The sequence below is a fragment of the Macrobrachium nipponense genome, chromosome 3, assembly GCF_015104395.2.
Source record: "Macrobrachium nipponense isolate FS-2020 chromosome 3, ASM1510439v2, whole genome shotgun sequence".
Classification (NCBI taxonomy): domain Eukaryota; kingdom Metazoa; phylum Arthropoda; class Malacostraca; order Decapoda; family Palaemonidae; genus Macrobrachium; species Macrobrachium nipponense.
Genome location: NC_087202.1, coordinates 42,819,694 through 42,841,364, shown reverse-complemented (window position 1 = coordinate 42,841,364; position 21,671 = coordinate 42,819,694). Strand labels below are relative to the sequence as shown.

General features: G+C 37.8%; 1 protein-coding gene across 1 annotated transcript in view; it reads right to left on the bottom strand.

The window, feature by feature from the left end:
- LOC135222190 (uncharacterized) overlaps window positions 1-21,671 on the bottom strand; it is a 232,198-nt gene that overhangs the window by 51,221 nt on the left and 159,306 nt on the right. The gene's annotated exons all lie outside the window — the stretch shown is intronic.

Sequence of the window (21,671 nt, the reverse complement as noted above, 5' to 3'; positions counted from 1 at the left end):
ACTGAGTTGGTGGCCCGCCAGTTTTAAAATTGTTCTCGGCCGCCCAGGGCGAATTCTCTCGGACTTAAACCCGTTCCGCAGCCTGAGCAATCAATTCATTAAAGAAAATACTACAGTGAATTAGTAAGATTTTAGTTTATAAATTAAAAAAAAAAAAAAAAATATGTGAAAGTATTTTACAGAAATACTACGCTAATCTCTCTCTCTCTCTCTCTCTCTCTCTCTCTCTCTCTCGTCTCTCTCTTCCTCTCTCTCTCTCTCTCTCTCACAGAGATGTATGTTTTTTGTATGATAAATGATTTACTAATTTTCAGGTATCAATATTAATGTAAACAGCAATAATATAAATTCAATAAAGTAAATACTAAAGATTTTAATTTATAAATTAAAAAATTATGTAAGAATGATAGTAAATCCTTTCTACCCCCATCTTGCCTTTGAACTCCAGTTATCTAGCTGAGATGGCTGGGGTCCAACATGAAAGAATTTCTATGGTACATGCGTATATATGCTTATTAAAATTTTCGCATAATAATAATATAACTAATTTCAAAATTCATATGTGATAGTATTTTAAAGAAATATAATAATCTATCAATTTCACTCTTTTAAATAAGGATAACCCTCCCTCCCTCTCTTTCTTTTGCCACACGAGATACACGCATGTCGTAGTGGTAACTCTCGCCCTCTGTTTGGGCTGGAAGTGTATGTATAAGTATATCTTTAAGGGCATTACTACATTTTATGATAAAATAATAATATACAGTACTAGTTTTCAAATAATAATTAAGTTTAATGAGATTAACAATACAAAACATTCCTCTCTCTCTCTCTTCCCTCTCTCTCTCTAATCTCTCTCTCTCTCTCTCTCTCTCTCTCGCCGTCTCTCTCTATCTCTCTCTCATCTCTCTCTCCTTCCCTTTCTCCTCTCTTCCTCCATCTCTCTCTCTCTCTCTCATGTATGTTTATTTGTTTTGTAGTATAAATAAATGATTTACCTTATAACTAATTTTCAAATATTAATAAGATTGATAAAAAAATAGTGATTCCCAGTCTTTTTTATCCACTTGGATGAAGGTGGGCTAGGGAGTAATTGGCAGTTTGATATACGAATTGGCGGAGGGGACGGAGTCGAGTCTAGGAGTTATTCGCCTCTCTCTCTCTCTCTCTCTCTCTCTCTCTCTCTCTCTCTCTCTCTCTCTCTCTCTCTCTCTCTCTCTCTCTCTCTCTCTCTCTGTTATTGGCTCTAGGTATATATTTTTAATGGTAAAATGTTTAAGATGACTTTTAAATGATATTAATAATATAACCTCAAAGTTTAATACAGTAATAGGTCAGTAATTTTAGGTATATTTGAAGTAGGATGTTATTTAAGGTATACATTTGGTATCTGAACTTTCAAGATAGGCAGTTATAAGCATTTTGTGGGGTGATTCTAACTATTCACAGGTTTTACTTATTCACAGGGGTGTCTGGTACACATCCCCCACGAATAGGGGGGAACACTGTACCTCCCTTTATATTCTCTTTCTTTCTTTCCATTTTACTGTACCTCCATTTATATTCTCTTTCTTTCATCTTACTGTCCACCCTCTCCTAACAATTGCTTCATATTGCAACTGCGAGATTTTCTTCCTGTTACTCCTTTCAAACCTTTTACTGTCAGTTTCTGTTTCAGTGCTGAATAGCCTTAGTTTCCCCAGTGCTTGGCATAATGCCGAAATTCTACATAAATCAAATCAAATCAGTAATTGTCTCTGTGTTTTGGTCATACTCTAGATTTTTAATGAATTCTTTTAGTTTTCTTAGGTCTCTTTGTCAGTAGGCCAATCTCTTTAGTATCTTCTCTTTTTTGTGTTGAATATTAATGTGAAATGAGATAATTTTATGATCACTTTTGCCCAGATTTACACCTACTGAAATGTCAGATACTAGGTCATCTTCAGTCGATAGTACAATATTTAGTATGTTGTTTCTTCTAGTATGTTTGTCTACTCATTGGTGGAGGAATTCATTTTTTACAAATTCTAGAAGTTCTTTCTTCCTAAGTTTGATGTGGAGGACAAAGTGTCCCAGTGTACTGCTGCGCTGAAATTTCCCATTATTATGCAGTTTGTTGTTTATTTCTTGTCCTAGTAGTGCATACAGCTCCTTGTTGGACATTTGTAGTTGGTGGTGAGGTCTGCACACTTGTATAAGAGTTGCTTCTTCCCTAGACTGCTTATATTGATGGCAGTTACTCTTGCTTGGTTGTAATTTTACACTTGTTTGTTTGGATAGATTATGCATTAAACTGCCACTCTGAGGGACTTTTCTATCTTCTCTTTTGTCCTCAGTGGCTTTATTCGTTTCCCTTGTTTTCACTGGTTACTGCAGTGCTATTAACCAAATTCTGGGAGTTTCCCCGACTTCTTCCCATGAATGTTCAGTTCACTGAGGTGTTTCAAGAGGTTTTCGTTAAGAAGGTTTCCAAATTCAAGTGAGTTCCATCTCTTTTATATGGTTTTTTATTCCCTACAAATCTGTCCCAAAAGTTTAGAAACCTAACACCCTTTTTTTGGCATATTTACTCCAGTCTGTCATTGATTCCAATTGCCTTGCTGACGGAGTAGCGGCTTACATTGGTTCTAGGCAGAAGTCCTACAAGAATGCTGTTATCGGTTTTCTCACAGATGTTTTCTACAACATTCCTCAGGTTGGCTATAAGACCTCCTGTCTGGCCATCTTTTAGAAATACAGTCATTTCCTCCTCCCTGCATTATGATTGCACTTTCTGTACTTTACACTTTGATTTTCTTCACTGCTTCAGCTATCATCTTTGCTCCTGCACCTGGGTAAGAATGAATTTTTCTCTCATTTCTATTTTTGGCAAAAAACTTTAACCCCTGATCTTTTACTAGTGAATCTCCAATTAACCAATTAAGCTTGTTTCCTCTTCTGTTTCCAAGAGCACAGCAAATCTATTTAATGTGCTTATTCCTTTTGGGGGACAGTTGTGTTTTCTGGCTGCTATCACTCTTCTGCCAAAAGCTATCTTGAATTCTTCATTTATATCCTGGTAAGGTTCTTTTATGGTACCTTGTCTAGTGCTTGTTTCAGTTTCATTTCTGGTTCTAGTCATAAGCAATTGTTTTCTCATTTCCACTATACACTCTGTTTTCTACTATGTCATTTTTCAATTCCTGTTTCTCTCTGTTAAGGTCTGGCACTTCTCTTTGTAGGTCATCAATTTCCTTTTCTATCCTGTCTTCTCTTCTCTTCTCTTCTCTTCTCTTCTCTTGCCTTCAAGTTTGTCCTTTATCAGCTCTTTTAGTTCCTTTGATATTTCTTCTACTTCCCTCATCAATTTAGCTATCTCCTGTTCTTGTTGACAGGAGAGACAGACACTGAGACTACCTAGCTTTGATTTGCATGTTTCTTTGTAGTCTTCGCACCACTTGTTTACTTTGCTTTTTGCATATGTGTCCTTTAATTTCAACTTATCTTGGGCCATCTCTGTTTTTGCCTTGATTTCAATATTTCTGTATGAGCTTTAATTCAATATTCTTTTTAATTTTACCAGTTGAAAAGGAAAAAAGGTGGTGGTTGAGTACTCCCACAGTCGCTGCATTTGCTTATCCATGGACAGTTTTCCATAGTTCATCGCCAGGATACCTTTTATCACTGCCACACTTAACATATGGTCTTCCTGTCATTAGGCGATCCCAAACATGTCACAGCTCCCAACTGAGTAAAACAATTTGCCTAAGCAATGATTTTTGCTAGGAGTGAACAGCAGCATCCCTTAAATTGCTAAACATCCAACAGCCATGAACAGCCAGAATCATATTACCCGAATGTTTCTCCTCCAACCATGAAAATCCCCAAGGAATGGCCACACCAGCAGACCCCACAGGTAGGAAGTTCCACAATCAATTGCACAGAAGCTTGTCTGGAGTTTTTAGCTGGCTGTGACTCCAACAAGGCACAAAAGCTCTGAAACCTCAGAGCAGTTTATCCTTTACTCTCAGGGTAGTGGTTGCAGAGGTGGTTATTCATTACACGAAGTGAGCTTAAAGGGGCACAATTGTCCTCACTGAGGAGAGAGAGAGAGAGAGAGAGAGAGAGAGAGAGAGAGAGAGAGATATTTTTGTAAGAATCCTTTGACCTGCAAATTTCATCACTCACCCATTCTGTCACATTAAATTGACATTTTACAGCTCAGACTTTGAGCTTCTCTTTAACAAATTAAAGATGAAAGAGACATTTTGTTTATTTAATATATGTATCACATACGAATTATGTCATTGCAGTTATTACTATTACGTATTATTATTATTTGGTAGAAGACCCTTTTAGACAAATTCTGTTGAATGAAATGGTAGAATTAAGCGAATTGATATTATACAGGCAGTCCCCAGTTATCTGAGGACTTGGTTAATGGCAATCCGGTTTTATGTTGCTTTTCTAGTGTCACAAAATCAGCGATTTATGGCGCCATAACATGGCGAGTTCCCGTTATTGATGGCCATAAATTGCTGAGTTTCAGTTAATGGCAGTTTTCACTTATTGGCACCCTCCCAAGAACGGAACACCCGCCGATAACCAGGGGACACGGTCTGTATATTATTTTCTCTATTTTTCTTATTATCTGCTTCTCTGGCTCACTGATGCTTCTTAGTAACTGGCCAATATTCATATTGGGAAATTCTAAAAATGCCAGAGGGATTTTTAATTAAAAAACTGGATTTTGGTGTTATTTATCTGGTATATGGGTATTAACAGTACATATATACTGGAAACAGGGATCCCAGGTCCAGGTCAAAGAGGGGCCATTATCGGTGCTGATACAGGCAGTCCCAGGTTATTGGTGGGGATTCTGTTCTGACAGCTTGATGATAAGCAAAAATTGCTGATAACCGAACATTGGTGTGCTATAACCGGCTAATGGCGCCTCTGTAGGGTATGTATTAGCACCGGTACTCTATTATTGGTGCCAATAACCTGAAATTGGTGCATTTCGGCCGTTTTTGACACTAAAAACTGAGGCGGCCGATAACCTGAGACTGCCTGTGTTATTTCGCTGGTGTAGGTCAAATCCAGGCTGAGGTTGGTCGTCTCTGGCACACAGCTGGTGTTGGTGGTATTATCGTGACGTTTCGACCTACTCTTCATCTTGACGAGTCAGTAGCGGAACTAAAGCAAGTGTGGCTGTGTGGTGATATTTATAGTAGCTCAGACTTATAGCTGAATTCTCGTTGGTTGAGTCTGTCTTAGGTAAATTGCATGGTGGTCATTCCGATGTATTTGCCAAGGTATCCTCGGATGGGCCACATGTAATGGTAGACCACACTTGTCTTCTTCAAGGAAGCCTGCAGAGGGGCTGCTGGGTTGCTCCCTATCACCAGGCTGCTTGTATTCTTGTATACAAAACGAAGAAGAGCTTTACAGGCAGGCCCGGATAATAGGCGGACTCAGTTTATGGCAATCTGGTTTTATGGGGCTAAATTGGCGATTAATGGTGCCATAACGGACCAAGTTTCAGTTACCTTTGCAGGATAGTTATGGCGCCATAACATACCCAGCATAGGCACCATAAGCGCTGTAAATCGCTGAGTTTCGGTTAATGGCAGTTTTTGCTTATTGGCACCCCGCCGGGAATGGAACCCCTGCTGATAAGTGGGGACTGCCTGTATTTTTATTGTTGAGCATTTGCTAGGATTTGTCTTTGGAATTGTATATACCTTGATTTTACCATATATTCCAGGATTTCAGGTATCACTTTTGAATAAAGTAATTGTAGTATACAGTTCACTGATACAAGTTTAATATCCAGTTCAAGTCATCTTAAATGCTAAGAGCCTTTTTGTTCATTACTCATAGTGACGGCAGAGTTGGCAGACTGTGCATGTCACTGTCCATGAGTGGATGCTTGATGTGTATTGTCTCAGGTAATCTGTTGTGTAATATATTAACTGCAGTTGTGGATAGGTTTGTCATAAGTGAAAAAGGTACATGTTAAAAATTCTCATCAGTAGTACTCAAAAAGTAAAGACGGGTCTATAAGTGGTGTAAGTGACATTCTATGAACAAGACAACATTGGTGACGAGAAATGATCTCAAGATTAAGTGTTTTTCATCAGTTTTGTTTTACATTGGAGAAAAAGGTGCAGTACTGGTGCTCTCTGAAATTGTATTAGACTGTTGGAAAGGAAAATGTTGGTCTCGGGCAACATTGCTTTACAAAGTTTTACCATTAATAGCTTAACAAGGAAGTAGAAACACTTGAGGCAATCTGCAAAAAGATGTCTACTGATATATTGTAAGACTGATGAATGCTCTGGAAACAGTTTGCTCTACACATCAGTGGAAGCTGAACAAGAATTTTCTGCCATATGTCTCATCAGGAAATTGAGTTTGACTGGGGAATATGGAGTATGATTTTTTTCCCTTCTTTTTGTACAATTTAAAATGAAGGTTGTTCTGAACTATTATATTTTTCATTTTTGTTACAATTTGAAATCAACTTGTTTCTGAACTTATTTATCATATACTATTTTTTCTGTTTAACACCATAAATATATTTTCAGACCTGTTTGAATAAACTTTTTTCTAAAATGCATTATTGTTCTGTGTCGTAAGTGTATTGTATACTCTGGTCATGTAAGCTTATTTCACTGGTTACATGAGAAAGTGATGCAGTGCCAGAAAGCCTTTGGATAAAAACATAAGCTGAACACCTATGATTCTGAGATTTATTCAAATAGGTTGAAAGGAAAAATATATTTCATGTGATACTATCACACTAAATAAGCCTTTAAAATAACATAACCACAAATAAACAAGGCAGTTCGCAAAGATATTAGGGCATTTCCTTTGATCAGCTTCGCTCGCTGTCTGTAAAGGAAATTTTGATTAGTGTAGACAGTTTTTTATTATAATTTTTATAGAAGAATGTAACCACTGGAATAATGACCAAAATAAAATTACTTTCTAATTGAGCAGTTGACATTTGCATTAGTTACGTATCGAGAAGGAAATAAAGAACCAATACATCGAACCCAAACTCAAACCTGAATTTAACGTTAAACCTAAATTAAATATGTGGGGTCATAATACAAACATGAATGCAAAAGTTCCTCTTACCAAGTTATTTACAATAGGAATTTAAAACTATGCCCGAGTTATTTGTCTGAGAGCTATATCATCTGAAAGTACGAGTACAAATATGTAAACAACAAACCAAACAAATTATGACAAATATTATTAAACTACAGATGACAAGCTGGAAAACTTTATTTGGTAGCACAACAGCATAAAGAGTTTGCAATGATAACCTGTAGGAATGATAAACAGGAAAAGTTAATTGGCAGCTGGCAGCACATTGGCATAAAGAGTTCGCAATGATAACCTTTAGGAATAAGCCCTGTTTATCCTTGGTACTCACCATCATTGAACCTTACACAATGGCATTATTGATGAATTTCAGCAGGGGGTCATGAGGGTGACAGAGACCAGGGATCCCAAGATATGCATACAGAGAACTCCTGAGTCCTTAGCCTACAATACAGTTTCCGAAAGCAATTTTTGTATTCATGAAAGATATGCTTCATATACAAAACCATTTAGGTACAGGGTAAAATTTGCCATAGAGAAGCTAAATGTAATAAAAGGAAAAGTAATTCGAGTAAAATTTTCAAGATACCCTCCATGGAAGTTGGCCTCTTTGGAATATTGTAAATGGTTATCTGGTTGCTAGGCAGATTGTTTAGATGATATTCTTAAAGACAAATTCCTCTTCCTTGCTGAAAAGCATGGTAACTCAAGGCAAACCTTTACTGATGGCTCCAAATCCAGTGCAGGCATTGAGTTTGAAGTGGTATACCATGACAGAAGTATTTGTGGTGCACTACCAAGTTCTGTTCTATCATTACTGCTGAACTTTTTAGTATTTTAACAGCACTAAAGAAATTTTTTATTTAACAAGATAATTTTACCATTTCTAGTGATTTCCAAGAGTTCCTTGGAAGCTTGGACATCTTTTAATCCAGTACACCCTGTGGTACTGGAAATAACAGAGTGGTTGTTAAAGCATAAACAGAAGGTAGTAGTCAACTTCTGCTGGGTTCCTTCATATGTTGGGATTATTGGAAATGACTGAGCAGATGAACTGGCTAAGTCAGGTACATAAAAAAATCCAAGAAATATAACAGTTCCTTGCTCAGACTACATTCATAAAATTAAAATGACAGTAGAATCAGTTTAGAAATTTTATTGGACAACAAAAAGGGCAATAATAAAATGAGAGAACTCATTTATGTAAACAACCCCTGGCTTTAGATGTTTGAAGACCGTTGGAAAGAGACTGCCCTTTATGGGCTGCTCAGTGAGCAAGAGCCCATGCTGACACAAGGTCAGCTTAATAAAAAACAACGACAACTGCTCTATGTAGGTTATGGATTGGCCGCACACAGATTACTCATGGTTTTTTTTTTATGAACAATGACCCTCAACCATTTTGTGAGGATTGTCTTATTTCCCCCTCACAGTAAAACATTTGATAGTAGAATGTCCCAGCTTATGCCAGTAAAGAACTGTCATTTTAATACAGTTGGAAGAACGAACTTTAAACTGAATGCAATTTTAGGAAGAGATTTTAGTGAGGATAGCCTTTTTAGTTTCCTTCAAGAAGCAGGCCTTCTTGAAAAAATGTAGGTTAATTTGCTCATGGTGTTTGAGTTTGTGTATACATGTTAGTATGTGTTAGTGTATATCATTTTGCTTTTAAGTCTTTTACTTAGTTAAATTTATCCATAAACAAAGTTTACCCCAGATTAATATAATATTTATTACCATATAGTATAAACTATAGTACTTTTAATATCAATTTACTTCACAGAATTGTGTAGAATTTGGAAGTGTGTTGCTTGTACTTTTGTTTACAATTAATTGGAAATAGGAGTGTAGGTGGGATGGGTGTTTCATGTTTTTGAGTTCTATATATAGTTCTGTTATAGATTTTTATACAAATATATTTATAGCTTTTCAATTGGTTTATTAACAGACTTAGTACATTTTCATCTTTTGTAATTCTGTTTAATGATACAACATCAATAACCTTGTTGTTGCGACGCCAGTAAGAACTAACAAATCAATCAATCAATTTTCCTTGTTGCCATGTAAAAATATGAAATATGTTGTATATTTTTTCCTGTAATACTGGGATTACCAAAATGATGACTTGAAACAACAAACCATAATATGTAGTTGTAGAAAAACTATCCCCCACAAAAATTGTGCAGTGTCTGAAAAAATGTTATCTGAGTCTAAATAAAGTGGATGGTATATATATTTATCTATAATTAATTTTCTATATTTTGTGTTTCTGCCTGGTGTGGTTTGATTTTTTTATTACCAGAGTTTTGTCTCTCTAAGGGCAATACATACTATGTGTTTATGAAGTAGAGTTGTTTGAATATTTTAGGTATATTTTAGAATTTCAAATACATATCCAAAAAAATGGACATTCATAGTGTAGTACTATTAGACAGCACTATACTAACAGAACCTTATATTTTTGTATTTTTCAGGTAAATCTGTTGAATATTAACACAGCACCAGAAGAGGAGTTAATGACTTTACCTGGTATTACACGTACAGTTGCAAAAAACATTGTTGAATATCGCACAGCCATTGGAGGTTTTAGGCGAGTTGAAGATTTGGCTCTCGTTTCTGGCGTTGGAGCTGCAAAACTGCAGGAATTTAAATCTGATATAACTGTTAAGAAAAAGTCATCCAGGTACTGATCAATGAAGTTTTAATAATTACATTGTTATACAGTTTAGACATATGATGCATCTAGGAAAATTGTTCTTATTGCATAAACAGTGGCTAACTAATTTGTGAAATTGCCCATTTGTGGTTTGTCAAGTTTTTTACACTAAATTCTTAAGAAAACTCATTAATTGTAAAGTAGCTTTACAACTGTGCAAAATGTTCACAGACATGCATGCAAAGCAAAAACATGCAAACAGAAAATTTAGAGCAAATGTTTGGCCAAGAGTTCTGCTGTGGCTTTGTTCTGTGATATTTAATCTTTTATTTGTTATATCTTTATTTTCCCTTCATGTCATATCCCCTCACTGTAACCGTTATCTGAAGTACTCCATTTCTGCTCAACTTATGAGTTAGGCCCCCAGTTTGCTACACCCTCACAGTAGGGGTCCAGCATATTCACCTGCTTTGACTTAACCCTTCAACGCCCAGCCGCTATTAACCAAAGTGTCTCTCGTATACTGGCGGCGTTCAGGAGTTAGCGCCAAAGCGGAAAAAAAGGTTTTTTTAGAAAATCACAGCACGCTTAGTTTTTAAGATTAAGAGTTCATTTTTGGCTCCTTTTTTTGTCATTGCCTGAAGTTTAGTATGCAGCCATCAGAAATGAAAAAAAATCATTATCATATATAAACATTGGAATATATAACAGCGCAAAAAAATTTCTTATTAATTGTATACAAATCGCGCTGTAAGCAAAACGGTTAAAGCTAATGAGTTCCTTTTTTTTTCGTTGTATTGTACACTAAATTGTGATGATTTTGGTATATAACAAATTGTAAAACTATCAAAGCAACACAGAGAAAATATTATCACAAAATGATGCATGAATTCATAACGTGCGAACGTAAAATAAAGTTTTTTCAAAAATTCACCTTAAATCAAAATATTGTGCTAAAGACTTCCCGTTTTTTTGCAAAATAAAGGCAGTTGATTGAATATTACCAGACTGTAAGTGTTTTAGCTTACAATTGCAGTTTTCGACCATTTCGGTTGAGTTAAAGTTGACCGAATGTCTAATTTTTTGTATATCGTGATTTGTATAAAAATATTTCAAAACTGATAAAAGTTACAACCATGAGTTATTTTTTGTTGTATTCTTCATGAAATTGTGCACATTTTCATATATAAAACTTTATGTAACGGCTAATATGAAATGGTGCAAACATTACGACAAACTGACGAAAGAATTTCTGAGATTTTCGGCAGTTACCATGCGGAAGTAAGGAAAAAGTGTTTTTCAAAAATTCACCATAAATCAAAATATTGAGCTAGAGACTTCCAATTTGTTGCTAAATGAAGATGAATGATTGAATATTACTAGAATGTAAGAGTTTTAGCTTACAATTGCATTTTTTTACCATTTCGGTCGAGTCAAAGTTGACCGAAGGTTAAAATTTAGGGGCTTATTGTTACGCAATGAGACATGATCACATTAAATTGCAGCCATGGAAGAAAACGAGAACTTCATCTGTTCAAGCAATAAACTATGCATGCCACACGCACAGGGTTTGTCACCACTCCTCACTCCATTGTTGGAGAGAGGAGTACATGTATTAGTCTTTTCGCTTTTGCGAAAGACTGTTTGTTTTTCCTTACGACTGTCATTCGTAAGTATTTCTGGTTCCTTCTTTCTCCTATGTGATATCTTAGTAGAGTGGTTCTTCTTAAATTAAAGGAGATGATTCAAACAGATAAGTTGAAAAATGTACAACAACTTTATTCTGTAACTCCATAACAAGAGAGACAGTTCGGTCGTGAGACCGTTACGTTTGATCGATAGAAATGAACTACCATATTAGAGCATCACGTTGATAGCGAAACATTAGCTATCTCAGCGATTCACATAAAAACATACGTAGTCCGCCGGCTCGGAAGTTACAAGTTTCCGGCGTAGGTTAACAGGTCAACCGCTTCCCATGGAAGGCGTGTGGAAAAAGATAGACAATATACAACATGATGACATATCAAACAAACCTAAACCAGGCTACTGCAGACATCGCATAGCGTAATCTAGATCTGCCTTGGTCATGTAGGACCCTCCTAATGCCAATGACCTCAGGTCATGGGTTTTTATTTACAGATTATGTAATTCTAAAATGTATTTATTACATTAGGCTCGGACAGCTACCATTCAAGCCTTGAATAACAAAAGTTACTTTAAACATGGTTTCTTAGGAGCGTGCTCGTAACATATGTTTAGGTATAAACATAATAAGTGATTAAATGCATAAAAAGGCTCTGTTACATACCCTTTTTGACATATTCATAAACAAAGATAAATGCATGGAAAATCTAGATCCATGTTTGGTAATAATAATGATTAGGTACCCAAAAATAATCAAAAGGTAAAAATCAAAAGATTAACATGTATACATGATTATTATGATAATAGGTAACCTGATTAAGAATAGTGGTTACTGATAGATTATGGTAATAGGTAACCTGATTAAGAATAGCGGTTACTGATAGATTACAACATGATCATGGATAATTGTTAAAGAGTACTTGTCACTCTTTGTAATAGGTAAATATAATGGTACAATTGTATAATAGTATAATTGTATAATAGTATAATTGTGCACAGATTAATATATAGGGCTGGTATATTTTATTAGGTGCCCGAAAAAATACCGTTAGGAGTATATTAATGTATAATATTGGGCTATAATTATTTTAGGTGCCCGGGAGATACTTTAACTGTTCAAATGCAAAGGCGTGAGTCTTTCTTGTCCTACATTTTTGCCAGCATACAGACCGTTTTTCACACACAACACAATTCCAGACAATTTTCCTAGGCACAAAATGAAATGGTCAGTTTCAAGCGGCCCTAAACTCAAACGACTTGAGTGTAACGGGTTCGTCATCTGGACGGGACAATACGTTTCCTTGGAGATCCTTCTGTGTAACGCCTCAGCCTACGCCAAGCAAAGATGTTGACGGCGATAACCAATATGGCCGTCACGATGAACACGGCCAGCAGAATGTAGTAGCGAAGATTTTCTCCACCTGCATAAGTCGGCGACGCGTGGTTCATCTCAGCCAGTTGCGTCAAACAATGAGCCACCCGCGCGTTGTATGGGAGAGGTAGTGATGGGATAATTGTAGACGCCCAAGTATAGTTCGCAAAATACGCCTTCTCACGTATTATCGTGTTGACCCCTCTGACGGTGTAGTTTGTAGATGTCCCCGTACACCATCAGCATGCTACAAAGATTGGGGAATGGGCGGTGGTCCCGATCCGGGTGGGCATACGACGTGGAAACCGTCTTTGCCGTATCGGATCCAGGAGCCATTATTCATTCTGTAATTGAATTTATTACTGTAAAAGGGATAAAGTTACCCCAGACAATTTTCGCTTGTATGAGAGAGAGAGCCGTTTAGCACTATGCCTAACTCACATGAATCCGTTGATATAGGATAGAATTCAAAAGTCAGCTGTACAAATTTTATTATTCATGGCTTCTGAACAGTGAGTGAGTTTATCTAAGTCTTTAATGACTGTAAATGATTTCCTATCAGAAGAAATCAGAACATGCCCCATCAAATTGGATATTACTGGACTTGAGTTATTCGTCATGAAAGTAGGAAACGGTGCTATTTTGTATGATTGCCAAGCATCGGAAGAATCAAAAGGTATGGTGATCATAATCCTATAATTTTCAACGCTGACTGATATTAGGCTATAATAGAACTCTACTTTATGGGCGTCTAATAAAGGAATATAACCTAGTTTCTCCCGTCCGTTCTCCAAAGTTAACGTCAGATCTTTAATAGGCATGAGGTGTGGAGATAACACACCCTTTGTCGCTAACGTAATAGCTTCTACATAGTCTTTTGATTTCTCAATAAAATGTGATATTTTCACACGGATATGATCTATTTTCGAACTATAGTAAGCTAACGTAGCCAGCAAATGTTGAACTTCCATAATCTGATCGATATTATTTGAATGTTTCTTTACCAAACTCATTATTTGATTGATTGAGGATAACTGGCTGCGAAGTTCAGACAAAGCTAATTCGGTTTTGTGTTGCAAAAACTCAATTCTTTTATTTTGATTATTTATCTTAAGGCGATTTGAAATTCCTAAGCCTAGATTCGCAACAGATCCCAAGATGTTTAGTCCAGCCAGAATAAGCGGGTTGCGGCGTTCGAGATTATTGTGCCGCACAGACCACATCAGCAAGTCACGAGCAAGTTCCTCTGCCTCGGCGGTTTTATTTTGTATGTCATAAGACAACATTTCCGCGACGCTTAGGGTTTGAGCTAGCGAAATCCCTGAGTTAGCATGAAAATTACGTTGGTGCATTTCCTTAAGCGAAATGGCAAACCTCATCAGGTCATTCTTTAAGTTAAGGGATAACGTCATCTTCAGGCAAAAATATGGCCTGCATATCCACTTCTGTGACTATATTACTCGACACCATAAAAATGTCTTCTGTTCTCTCGATAATCGAGCCATGATTAAATTCTATTTCTTTCGTCTTAGCGCTCTTTCCATACAACAAAGATGTCTGAACACACAATATCACTCCTAACAATAACAGATTCATTTTTGAAAACCTGCAATGAGTAAAATATATGTAATAACTCGTGTAAAAGAATAGGTTTACATACAAATATGATTGATATATATATATATATACATAAATTATTATACAAGTTTCATAAATACAACCATTTTTTCCCTCACTCCATCTACCTTTCTTTAGATTCTGATATGTGCCAATGGAACTATTCTCGTATCAGTGGGTTTGGATACATTTTGAACCCTAAATCTATTGGCCGTTAATGTTTCTAAAATGTTAAACGGGCCTTCAAACTTAGGTGTCAGTTTATAATTTAAACCTTTACATACGTATACTTGTATGTATACCTGATCGCCCACGGCATATGTTCTAGTTGGCTTAGCTATTTTATCATGATTTCTTTTCATTATAATTTGTGCTTCTTCTAGATACTTACGAAGTATATTATATCGACTTATGCTTGCAATCCATAACATCCTTTAGAGGATTTGATAAATTAGTTGTAGGCGTTAATACATGGAAAGGTGTTCTAGCTGGGATACCGTACAGTGCCTCGTGCGGTGTCATTTTAATAGACACATGATACGAGTGATTAAGTGTGCTTAGTACCGCAGGTATGGCAATGTCCCAGTTGGGGTCTGCCCCCCCTAAGGTGACCCTTAAAATGTTTAAAACCTTACGATTTGCCCTTTCCACTAGCCCATTAGACTCTGGGTGATAGATCATGGTATTGATTTTCTTTATGCAAAGGAATTCGCACAAGGAGTTAAGGAAATGATTATTGAACTCCCCGCCCGAGTCTGATATAATGGTGTGTGGAATTCCATGTTTACCAATGTAGCACTCGTAAAACTTTCTAGCGCACTCGACTGCGGTTTTTGTTTAAGCGCTATCAGTTCTGTATATCGAGTCAAAGCATCTATGATTACTAGGAGGTGCTTATTTCCTCTGTCTGACTCGTAAAATCCTGTTAATAAATCTAAGTGTACTCTTTCAAAGGGTTGATTTGGCACGGGGTAAGCCCCTAGGCTGACAGGTGTCTTCGTGTGCCCTTTGTATTCTTGACAGGTGCGACAATTTGCTATGTGCTTTTTATATCTGTAAGCATCGTTTGCCAATAAAATAAGGATTTGGCTTTCTGTGACATTAGGGAATAACCCGGGTGTCCATGTAGTGGATTTTCATGCAACCATTTTAGACAGTGGGTATGAGTGAGATAGGTACCACCACCTGGTTGTTATTCAACTGTGGTGTGTTGCGGGTTTTCCTCCTCACTGATCTACACAGGATATCATCTTTGATGATATAATTCTGCTGCTTATACTTTATGTATTCCTTTTCCTTCGGATTTCCGTTTAACGCAATGATGATTTTTTCTATTTGCGGATCTTTTCTTTGTTCCGTCTGTAATAGTTCAGCACTCCAGCAGATCTTCCTGTTCAGATATAGTTTTAACAATGGGCGTGGAGGTTGAGATATCTATTAATTCAGCTAATGGCTCGGTACAAGATGAAGAGGGGTTGTGTGATAATGCGTCAGCAATGATATTTGCTTTCCCAGGTAAATACCCGATCCTCGCGCCAAAGTCCTGGATGATCATGTGCCACCGAGTTCGCTTAGGGCTGTGACTAAAGCCTTTAAAGAAGTCGGTTAGGGGCTTATGATCAGTGAGAACCTTGACGGGATAACCGTATATTATAAATTTAAAATGCACGAGTGAATTAACAATAGCGAGCCCTTCCTTGTCTATTACTTGGCATATTTACTTTCGGAAGGTCTCAGTTTATGTGAATTAAAAAGCTATAGGGAAAAAACTGTTTATCATATTGTTGAAGCAATACCCCACCTACTCCTAGGTCTGAGGCGTCTGTTGCTATGAAGAATTCCTTACCGAAGTCAGGAAATTTCAAGATAGGAGAACTACACAGTTCATCTTTCAATTTATCGAACGCCTGTTGATGATTTTCAGACCATATGAAATCTACGCCCTTTTTTATAAGATCGGTTAGGGGAGCGGCTATGATGGAGTAGTTCCTAATGAACCTCCGGTAATATCCGCTACAGCCTAAAAATTGCTGTATTCCCTTGACGTTAGTAGGTATCGGGAAGTTACAGATAGCCGATACCTTATCATGGACTACTTTAAGACCTTCACTAGACACCGTGAAACCTAAATAGACTAGTTCTGTTTTAAAAAATTCACACTTACTTATCTGTACCCTTAAATTATGCTGCCTTAGTCTTTGTAGCACTAACTCTAATTTACGTAGATGTTCTTCTAAGGTATTGGAAAAGATTACTAGGTCGTCCATGTAGGCATGTAGGATATCTCCTAACAAGTCTCCAAACACAATGTTTATCATTCTAGTAAAAGTTATGGGAGCACAATGTAAACCAAAAGGCATACGCAAAAATTCATAATGTCCCCTGGCTGTGCTGAAGGCAGTGTATGGGATACTCTCTTCTTCCAACGGAATCTGATGAAAGCCTTTTAGTAGGTCCAAGCTGGTGAAATATTTGTTCTGACCTAGTAGAGATAGAATATCGTCAGTACATGGTACTGGGAATCGGTCAGGGATTGTTTTTTTATTTAAGCGACGAAAATCGACGCATATCCGCCAAGTTCGATCTTTTTTCGGTACTACTATTAACGGAAAATTATAAGGGCTGTTTGATTTCCTAATGACTCCTTCTTTTAGCATTTTACCTACTTCCTCAGTTATCTCATTCTGAAATTTCATAGGAAGTCGGTACAAAGGTACATAGATTACTTTCTGTTTGTCCTTGAGCCTTATTTGATGCTCGATGACATCCGTTTTTCCTAAGGTTCCATCCGTAGTGGAAAAAACATCATGATATTCAGTTAAAAGATTCAAAAATTTCTGCTGAATTTCTTCTTCTTGAATGTCCTTATTGATTTTGTTCTTTATAGATTGCAAAAGGGATTCATCCGCAACTGATTGAGCGTGATTTATCTCAGCTACGGTAAGAATGCGATGTTTATAAACTTCCGCATCCAAGATATGTTGATTTTTGTGGATTACTAAAGTGGTATTCAAATGATTACAGACTTCGATGTGACGTTGTTGTGAGCCGACTGTATAAATGGCTTGTGTGACGGATAATCCGTGTGTTTTCAGAGTGTCGGAAAGGATTAACATTTCAGATCCTGGCAAGGTTTTCTTTACACGCACTAATATGTTCGAAGTTACGTTCGGCTCGAGAGTTTGCGTGCAAGCTGATATTACGGGTGAGCGAGAGTTCTGTTGGGTCGCATGTATTATTTTCTTGGTTCATGAGACAAGTGATTGGTTCTTCGATATAAGTGACTACTCTGTCTGTCTCCTTATTATCTAAAACTGATTTTAGGGTATTAGAAGACTTATAGAATTTTCCTTTGATATACACGCCGTGTTTTGCAGGTGCTAAGGTAATATTTTGAGTGCCCATAGACGGGTATCCGATAATTACTGCGGGATTCATATTAATGCGCTTACCGACCTTGTATTGAACATGAGTTACTCCTACCACATTTAATTCATTATTTCCTATGCCCGAGAGTCTTATTCCGGACTTCTCTATAGGGAAGTTTGAAAAGAGTAAATGATGAGTCCTTAAATCCATGATATTACGTGGACTACCAGAATCAAAGAACAAAGTAAATGACTTACGGTCCAAATTTACTGCATGTAAGGTTGGTCGTAACTCGTCTTGACTAATAATTGCATGAATTTGTTGCAAATCTACGGGAACCTGCACCGATTTTTTGGATTCGGCCGTGTGTTTCATAGGAAAATCGATTGCCTCACAATGATCTGATAAATGATTAAACTGATTATTTGATACAAAAGATGTTGATATTGATGACCCAACATCGTCCTCTCCCCCCTTGGAGCGAACTAACGTGGTATTTGCTTTGTTTAGCACACCTTTGTAAATTCGCTTGACCTTGCAAGTTCTGGCTAGACGGCCCAGGAACAGAGGTACCTGAAGCACGATTTGTTTGTTTCTGCTGTTGAGCAGCATTGCCGTTTGCTTGTTTCTTTTTATAGTACTGAGGACCCTTCTTTTTATTTGCACTGGCAACTGGTTGCGTGTTTGTAGGATTCTGCTGTTGATTCCGCGAGTAGCAACGATTATATGAATGAGTGGAACTATTATGTATTGAACAAAAATGCGTCCGACAGTCTGAAATCATGTGACCTGGTCATTTACAGTTATAACAAACCATCCCTGCAACTTGATTATTATTATACCACGTTTTACTTGTTGTGGCTTATTCTCATTTTTTGCAAAAACTTGAGTGAGCGAAGGATCTAGGTCGGTACATTTAGACAAGTGTTTTTTTATTTGTTTATACACATCTAATTCCGTACTGCTGGGCTGCAATTTTTTGTCAAAACACCGCACTAAAGCTTCAGGCAACATTGCGGTAATGCTCGTGAGGTAAATTAGACGGATAAATCTTTCACGGCGATTCTGGCACTCGTAACCCACCCGGAGTTACTTAAACTAACTTGATATTCATTTAGCCGGTCAGCATTAGCGCTGCCCGCTTTCGACAACATTAAGCTGAGTCATGGAGGCTTGGTTAAGGATATTTCTCAATGCCAATACTACATCTAAAGCCTCTTCACCCCCATACACGGCACGTAATCTGATTTTGAACTCGTCCCATGTAGTCGCCTCTTGGAAAGAAACACCCCTTAGATATGCACTTGCGTCTCCTTTAGCAAAGTCTATGAAGCTTTTGGCTTCCTGTAATTGTACAGCTGGGTCTGTGATGCTTTTTGCATTTAAATGAGCATCTACAGATGAGATCCATGCCTCAGCATTTTGAGGCAGGAACCCATTGACCCGACCTTGAAAAGGGACAATTGCTGACCTCGTGCTCACGAGAGTCACCACATTCGGGTTGCCAGCCGGAGTAGTTGCCATGTTCACTTTTACTTTTTTCTTATCACTCCTATTCCTTGCGGTCCTATCAAAATATCTATAAGAGTACACTCGACCACTACGTAAATGCATATGCAATATACTGTATAAATGTGTTGTAAGTAATAGGAAAATCCCCCAAAAGATACAGAAATACAGATAATTTGATAAAAATATTATACGGAGAATTCCTGCAAGAAACGATTAGCAACAACGAGAAGAAAAAAAATAATCTGCGGGCGAGAACTCGTAGTTGAAGATTGATTCTGTAATGAAGGAAGATTAAGATGGCGAACAACTCACCCCCAGAATACTGGACGATCGACTCCTGATGAACAACACTTCACTGAGAAAAAACCTGAATAGATAAAATTGTACTTAGCTCTGGATTATATGCTGAAGGATTGTTGACATGGGATGACGTCACAGTTTCCTGTCGTCTTCGCGTCGGAAGTCGTGATGACGTCACGGTCTCCTCTCTGCCTCACGTTGCATGAAGAAGTCCAAGATTGATGACGTCACAGCCTCCTTCCTCGCGTTGCTTCCTCTTGGCCTACTCTTTGCGTCCTTGCTAGTGATCGCGCGTTGTTTTCTTTGTGTTTTCTTCTTTCTGTTGATGTTCGATGCTGCTCTCGTCCGGTGTTGATTCTCGGAGATATGTGACAACAGTCACTCAAACGTCGATGTTGATGCTTGTATTCTTCTCGATGAAGGACATATCTTCGTCTTCATAAAATGTTGCGTTGATTGAAGATCCCGTTTCCTCTGTTTAGTATTGATTTTATAGGTGGAAGTTGGTTATTGCAGTTCTTCGGTCGGCTGATATGGGTCTTGTTAATCTTATTCTTCGTCAATAGCTGCCACCAAATATTAGTCTTTTCGCTTTGCAGACATCGCATAGCGTAATCTAGATCTGCCTTGGTCATGTAGGACCCTCCTAATGCCAATGACCTCAGGTCATGGGTTTTTATTTACAGATTATGTAATTCTAAAATGTATTTATTACACATGCTACTGAGAAGCAGATTTGTATGTTGTATGGAACATAAAAATAAGGAGCTATGACAGTAAGGCTGCTGTACTCACCTGCATCAAGCCAGTTCCAGTGTATGATGTGTCTAATCTTCAACCCACCCGTAGGAATGAAGAATGGAAAAAAGGGAAAGAAAGAGACCAGTCATCTCATTCCTTTTCTTTTCCACACAATCATCGTAGGCATGTTACGAACTATCTCGCCCTAGGAAAAAAGTGTCCAAGAACCTGTGGGCAAATGTCCTTGAGGTAAAAGGAAGTGAAAGTGGTCTTCCAAAGCCAGGAACCAGCATTCAAAGTCTATGAACAGACAAGTTCTTCTTTAAGACCAGAGAGGAACTTACTTATTCCTCTGATGTCATGTGCTCTTGCATACACAGCATTTGTGACAGAACATGAAGGTGAGGAGTATGCCTGTTTAATCACCTCACAAAGCCAGAATGAAAAGGTATTCTTGGACACTTCTTTCTTGGCTCAGCCCATGGTACCAAAAGTCTATGACACCTAGGTCTTCAGTGAAAAGTCCTTTTTAGATAGCAACACAAAGCTCTGACAGGTCAAAGCAATAACTCTTGAGGATCGTCGTCAACAAACTCCTATAGGGAAGGAATGGAAAACTAGGCAAATCTGTTATCATGAAACGAGGGATTCTGAGTCTTTGCCACGAATTCTGGGATAAACTCGAAGGCTACGGACCTCCAACCCCTGGTGTGTTTTACATCATAATCTGGCTATGAAGCTCTCCAACTCTCTTTGAGGAAGCCAAGGCTAGGAGGAAAACTGTCTGACGATTGATGTAGTGGTCTGAATAGAGCCAGAGTGAGGTCTCAGGTAGTTAGTTTGAGTTCCCTAGGTGAACAAAACTGTTCAAAGCTCTTGAGCAACATAAAGACCTCCCAGACGAAGAACTACGTAATCCCAAGGCAGCCCTGTACCATTTTATAGTAGACACAGAGAGAATCACTTCTCATATCAGAGGAAGAGAAGAAAATACACTACCCACTGAGTAGAAGTTTTGAGTGGAGAGATACCCCGTCGACGCCACCAATCATAGTAGACAGCCCACTTGCCCTGGTACATGGCTAACAAATATATCCTGAGGTAGCTGGACATCTGAGTTGTTGCTCTACGAGAAGAGCCTCTTGCTTACAAGAGATACTGCACAGTCTCCAGCCGTGAAAAGATAGGGACCTTACCAATTGGTGGTACCTCTCCACATGAGGTTGTCAGAGAAGGTTAAGCCAAGGGGAATTTCTCTCAGAACTGCTGACAGAAGACAGAAGGTCCAGGAACCACTCTCCTTGGGCCCGCAGGGTGCTACAAGGGTCACTCTGAGATTCCTAGAACCCATTGCTCTGTTCA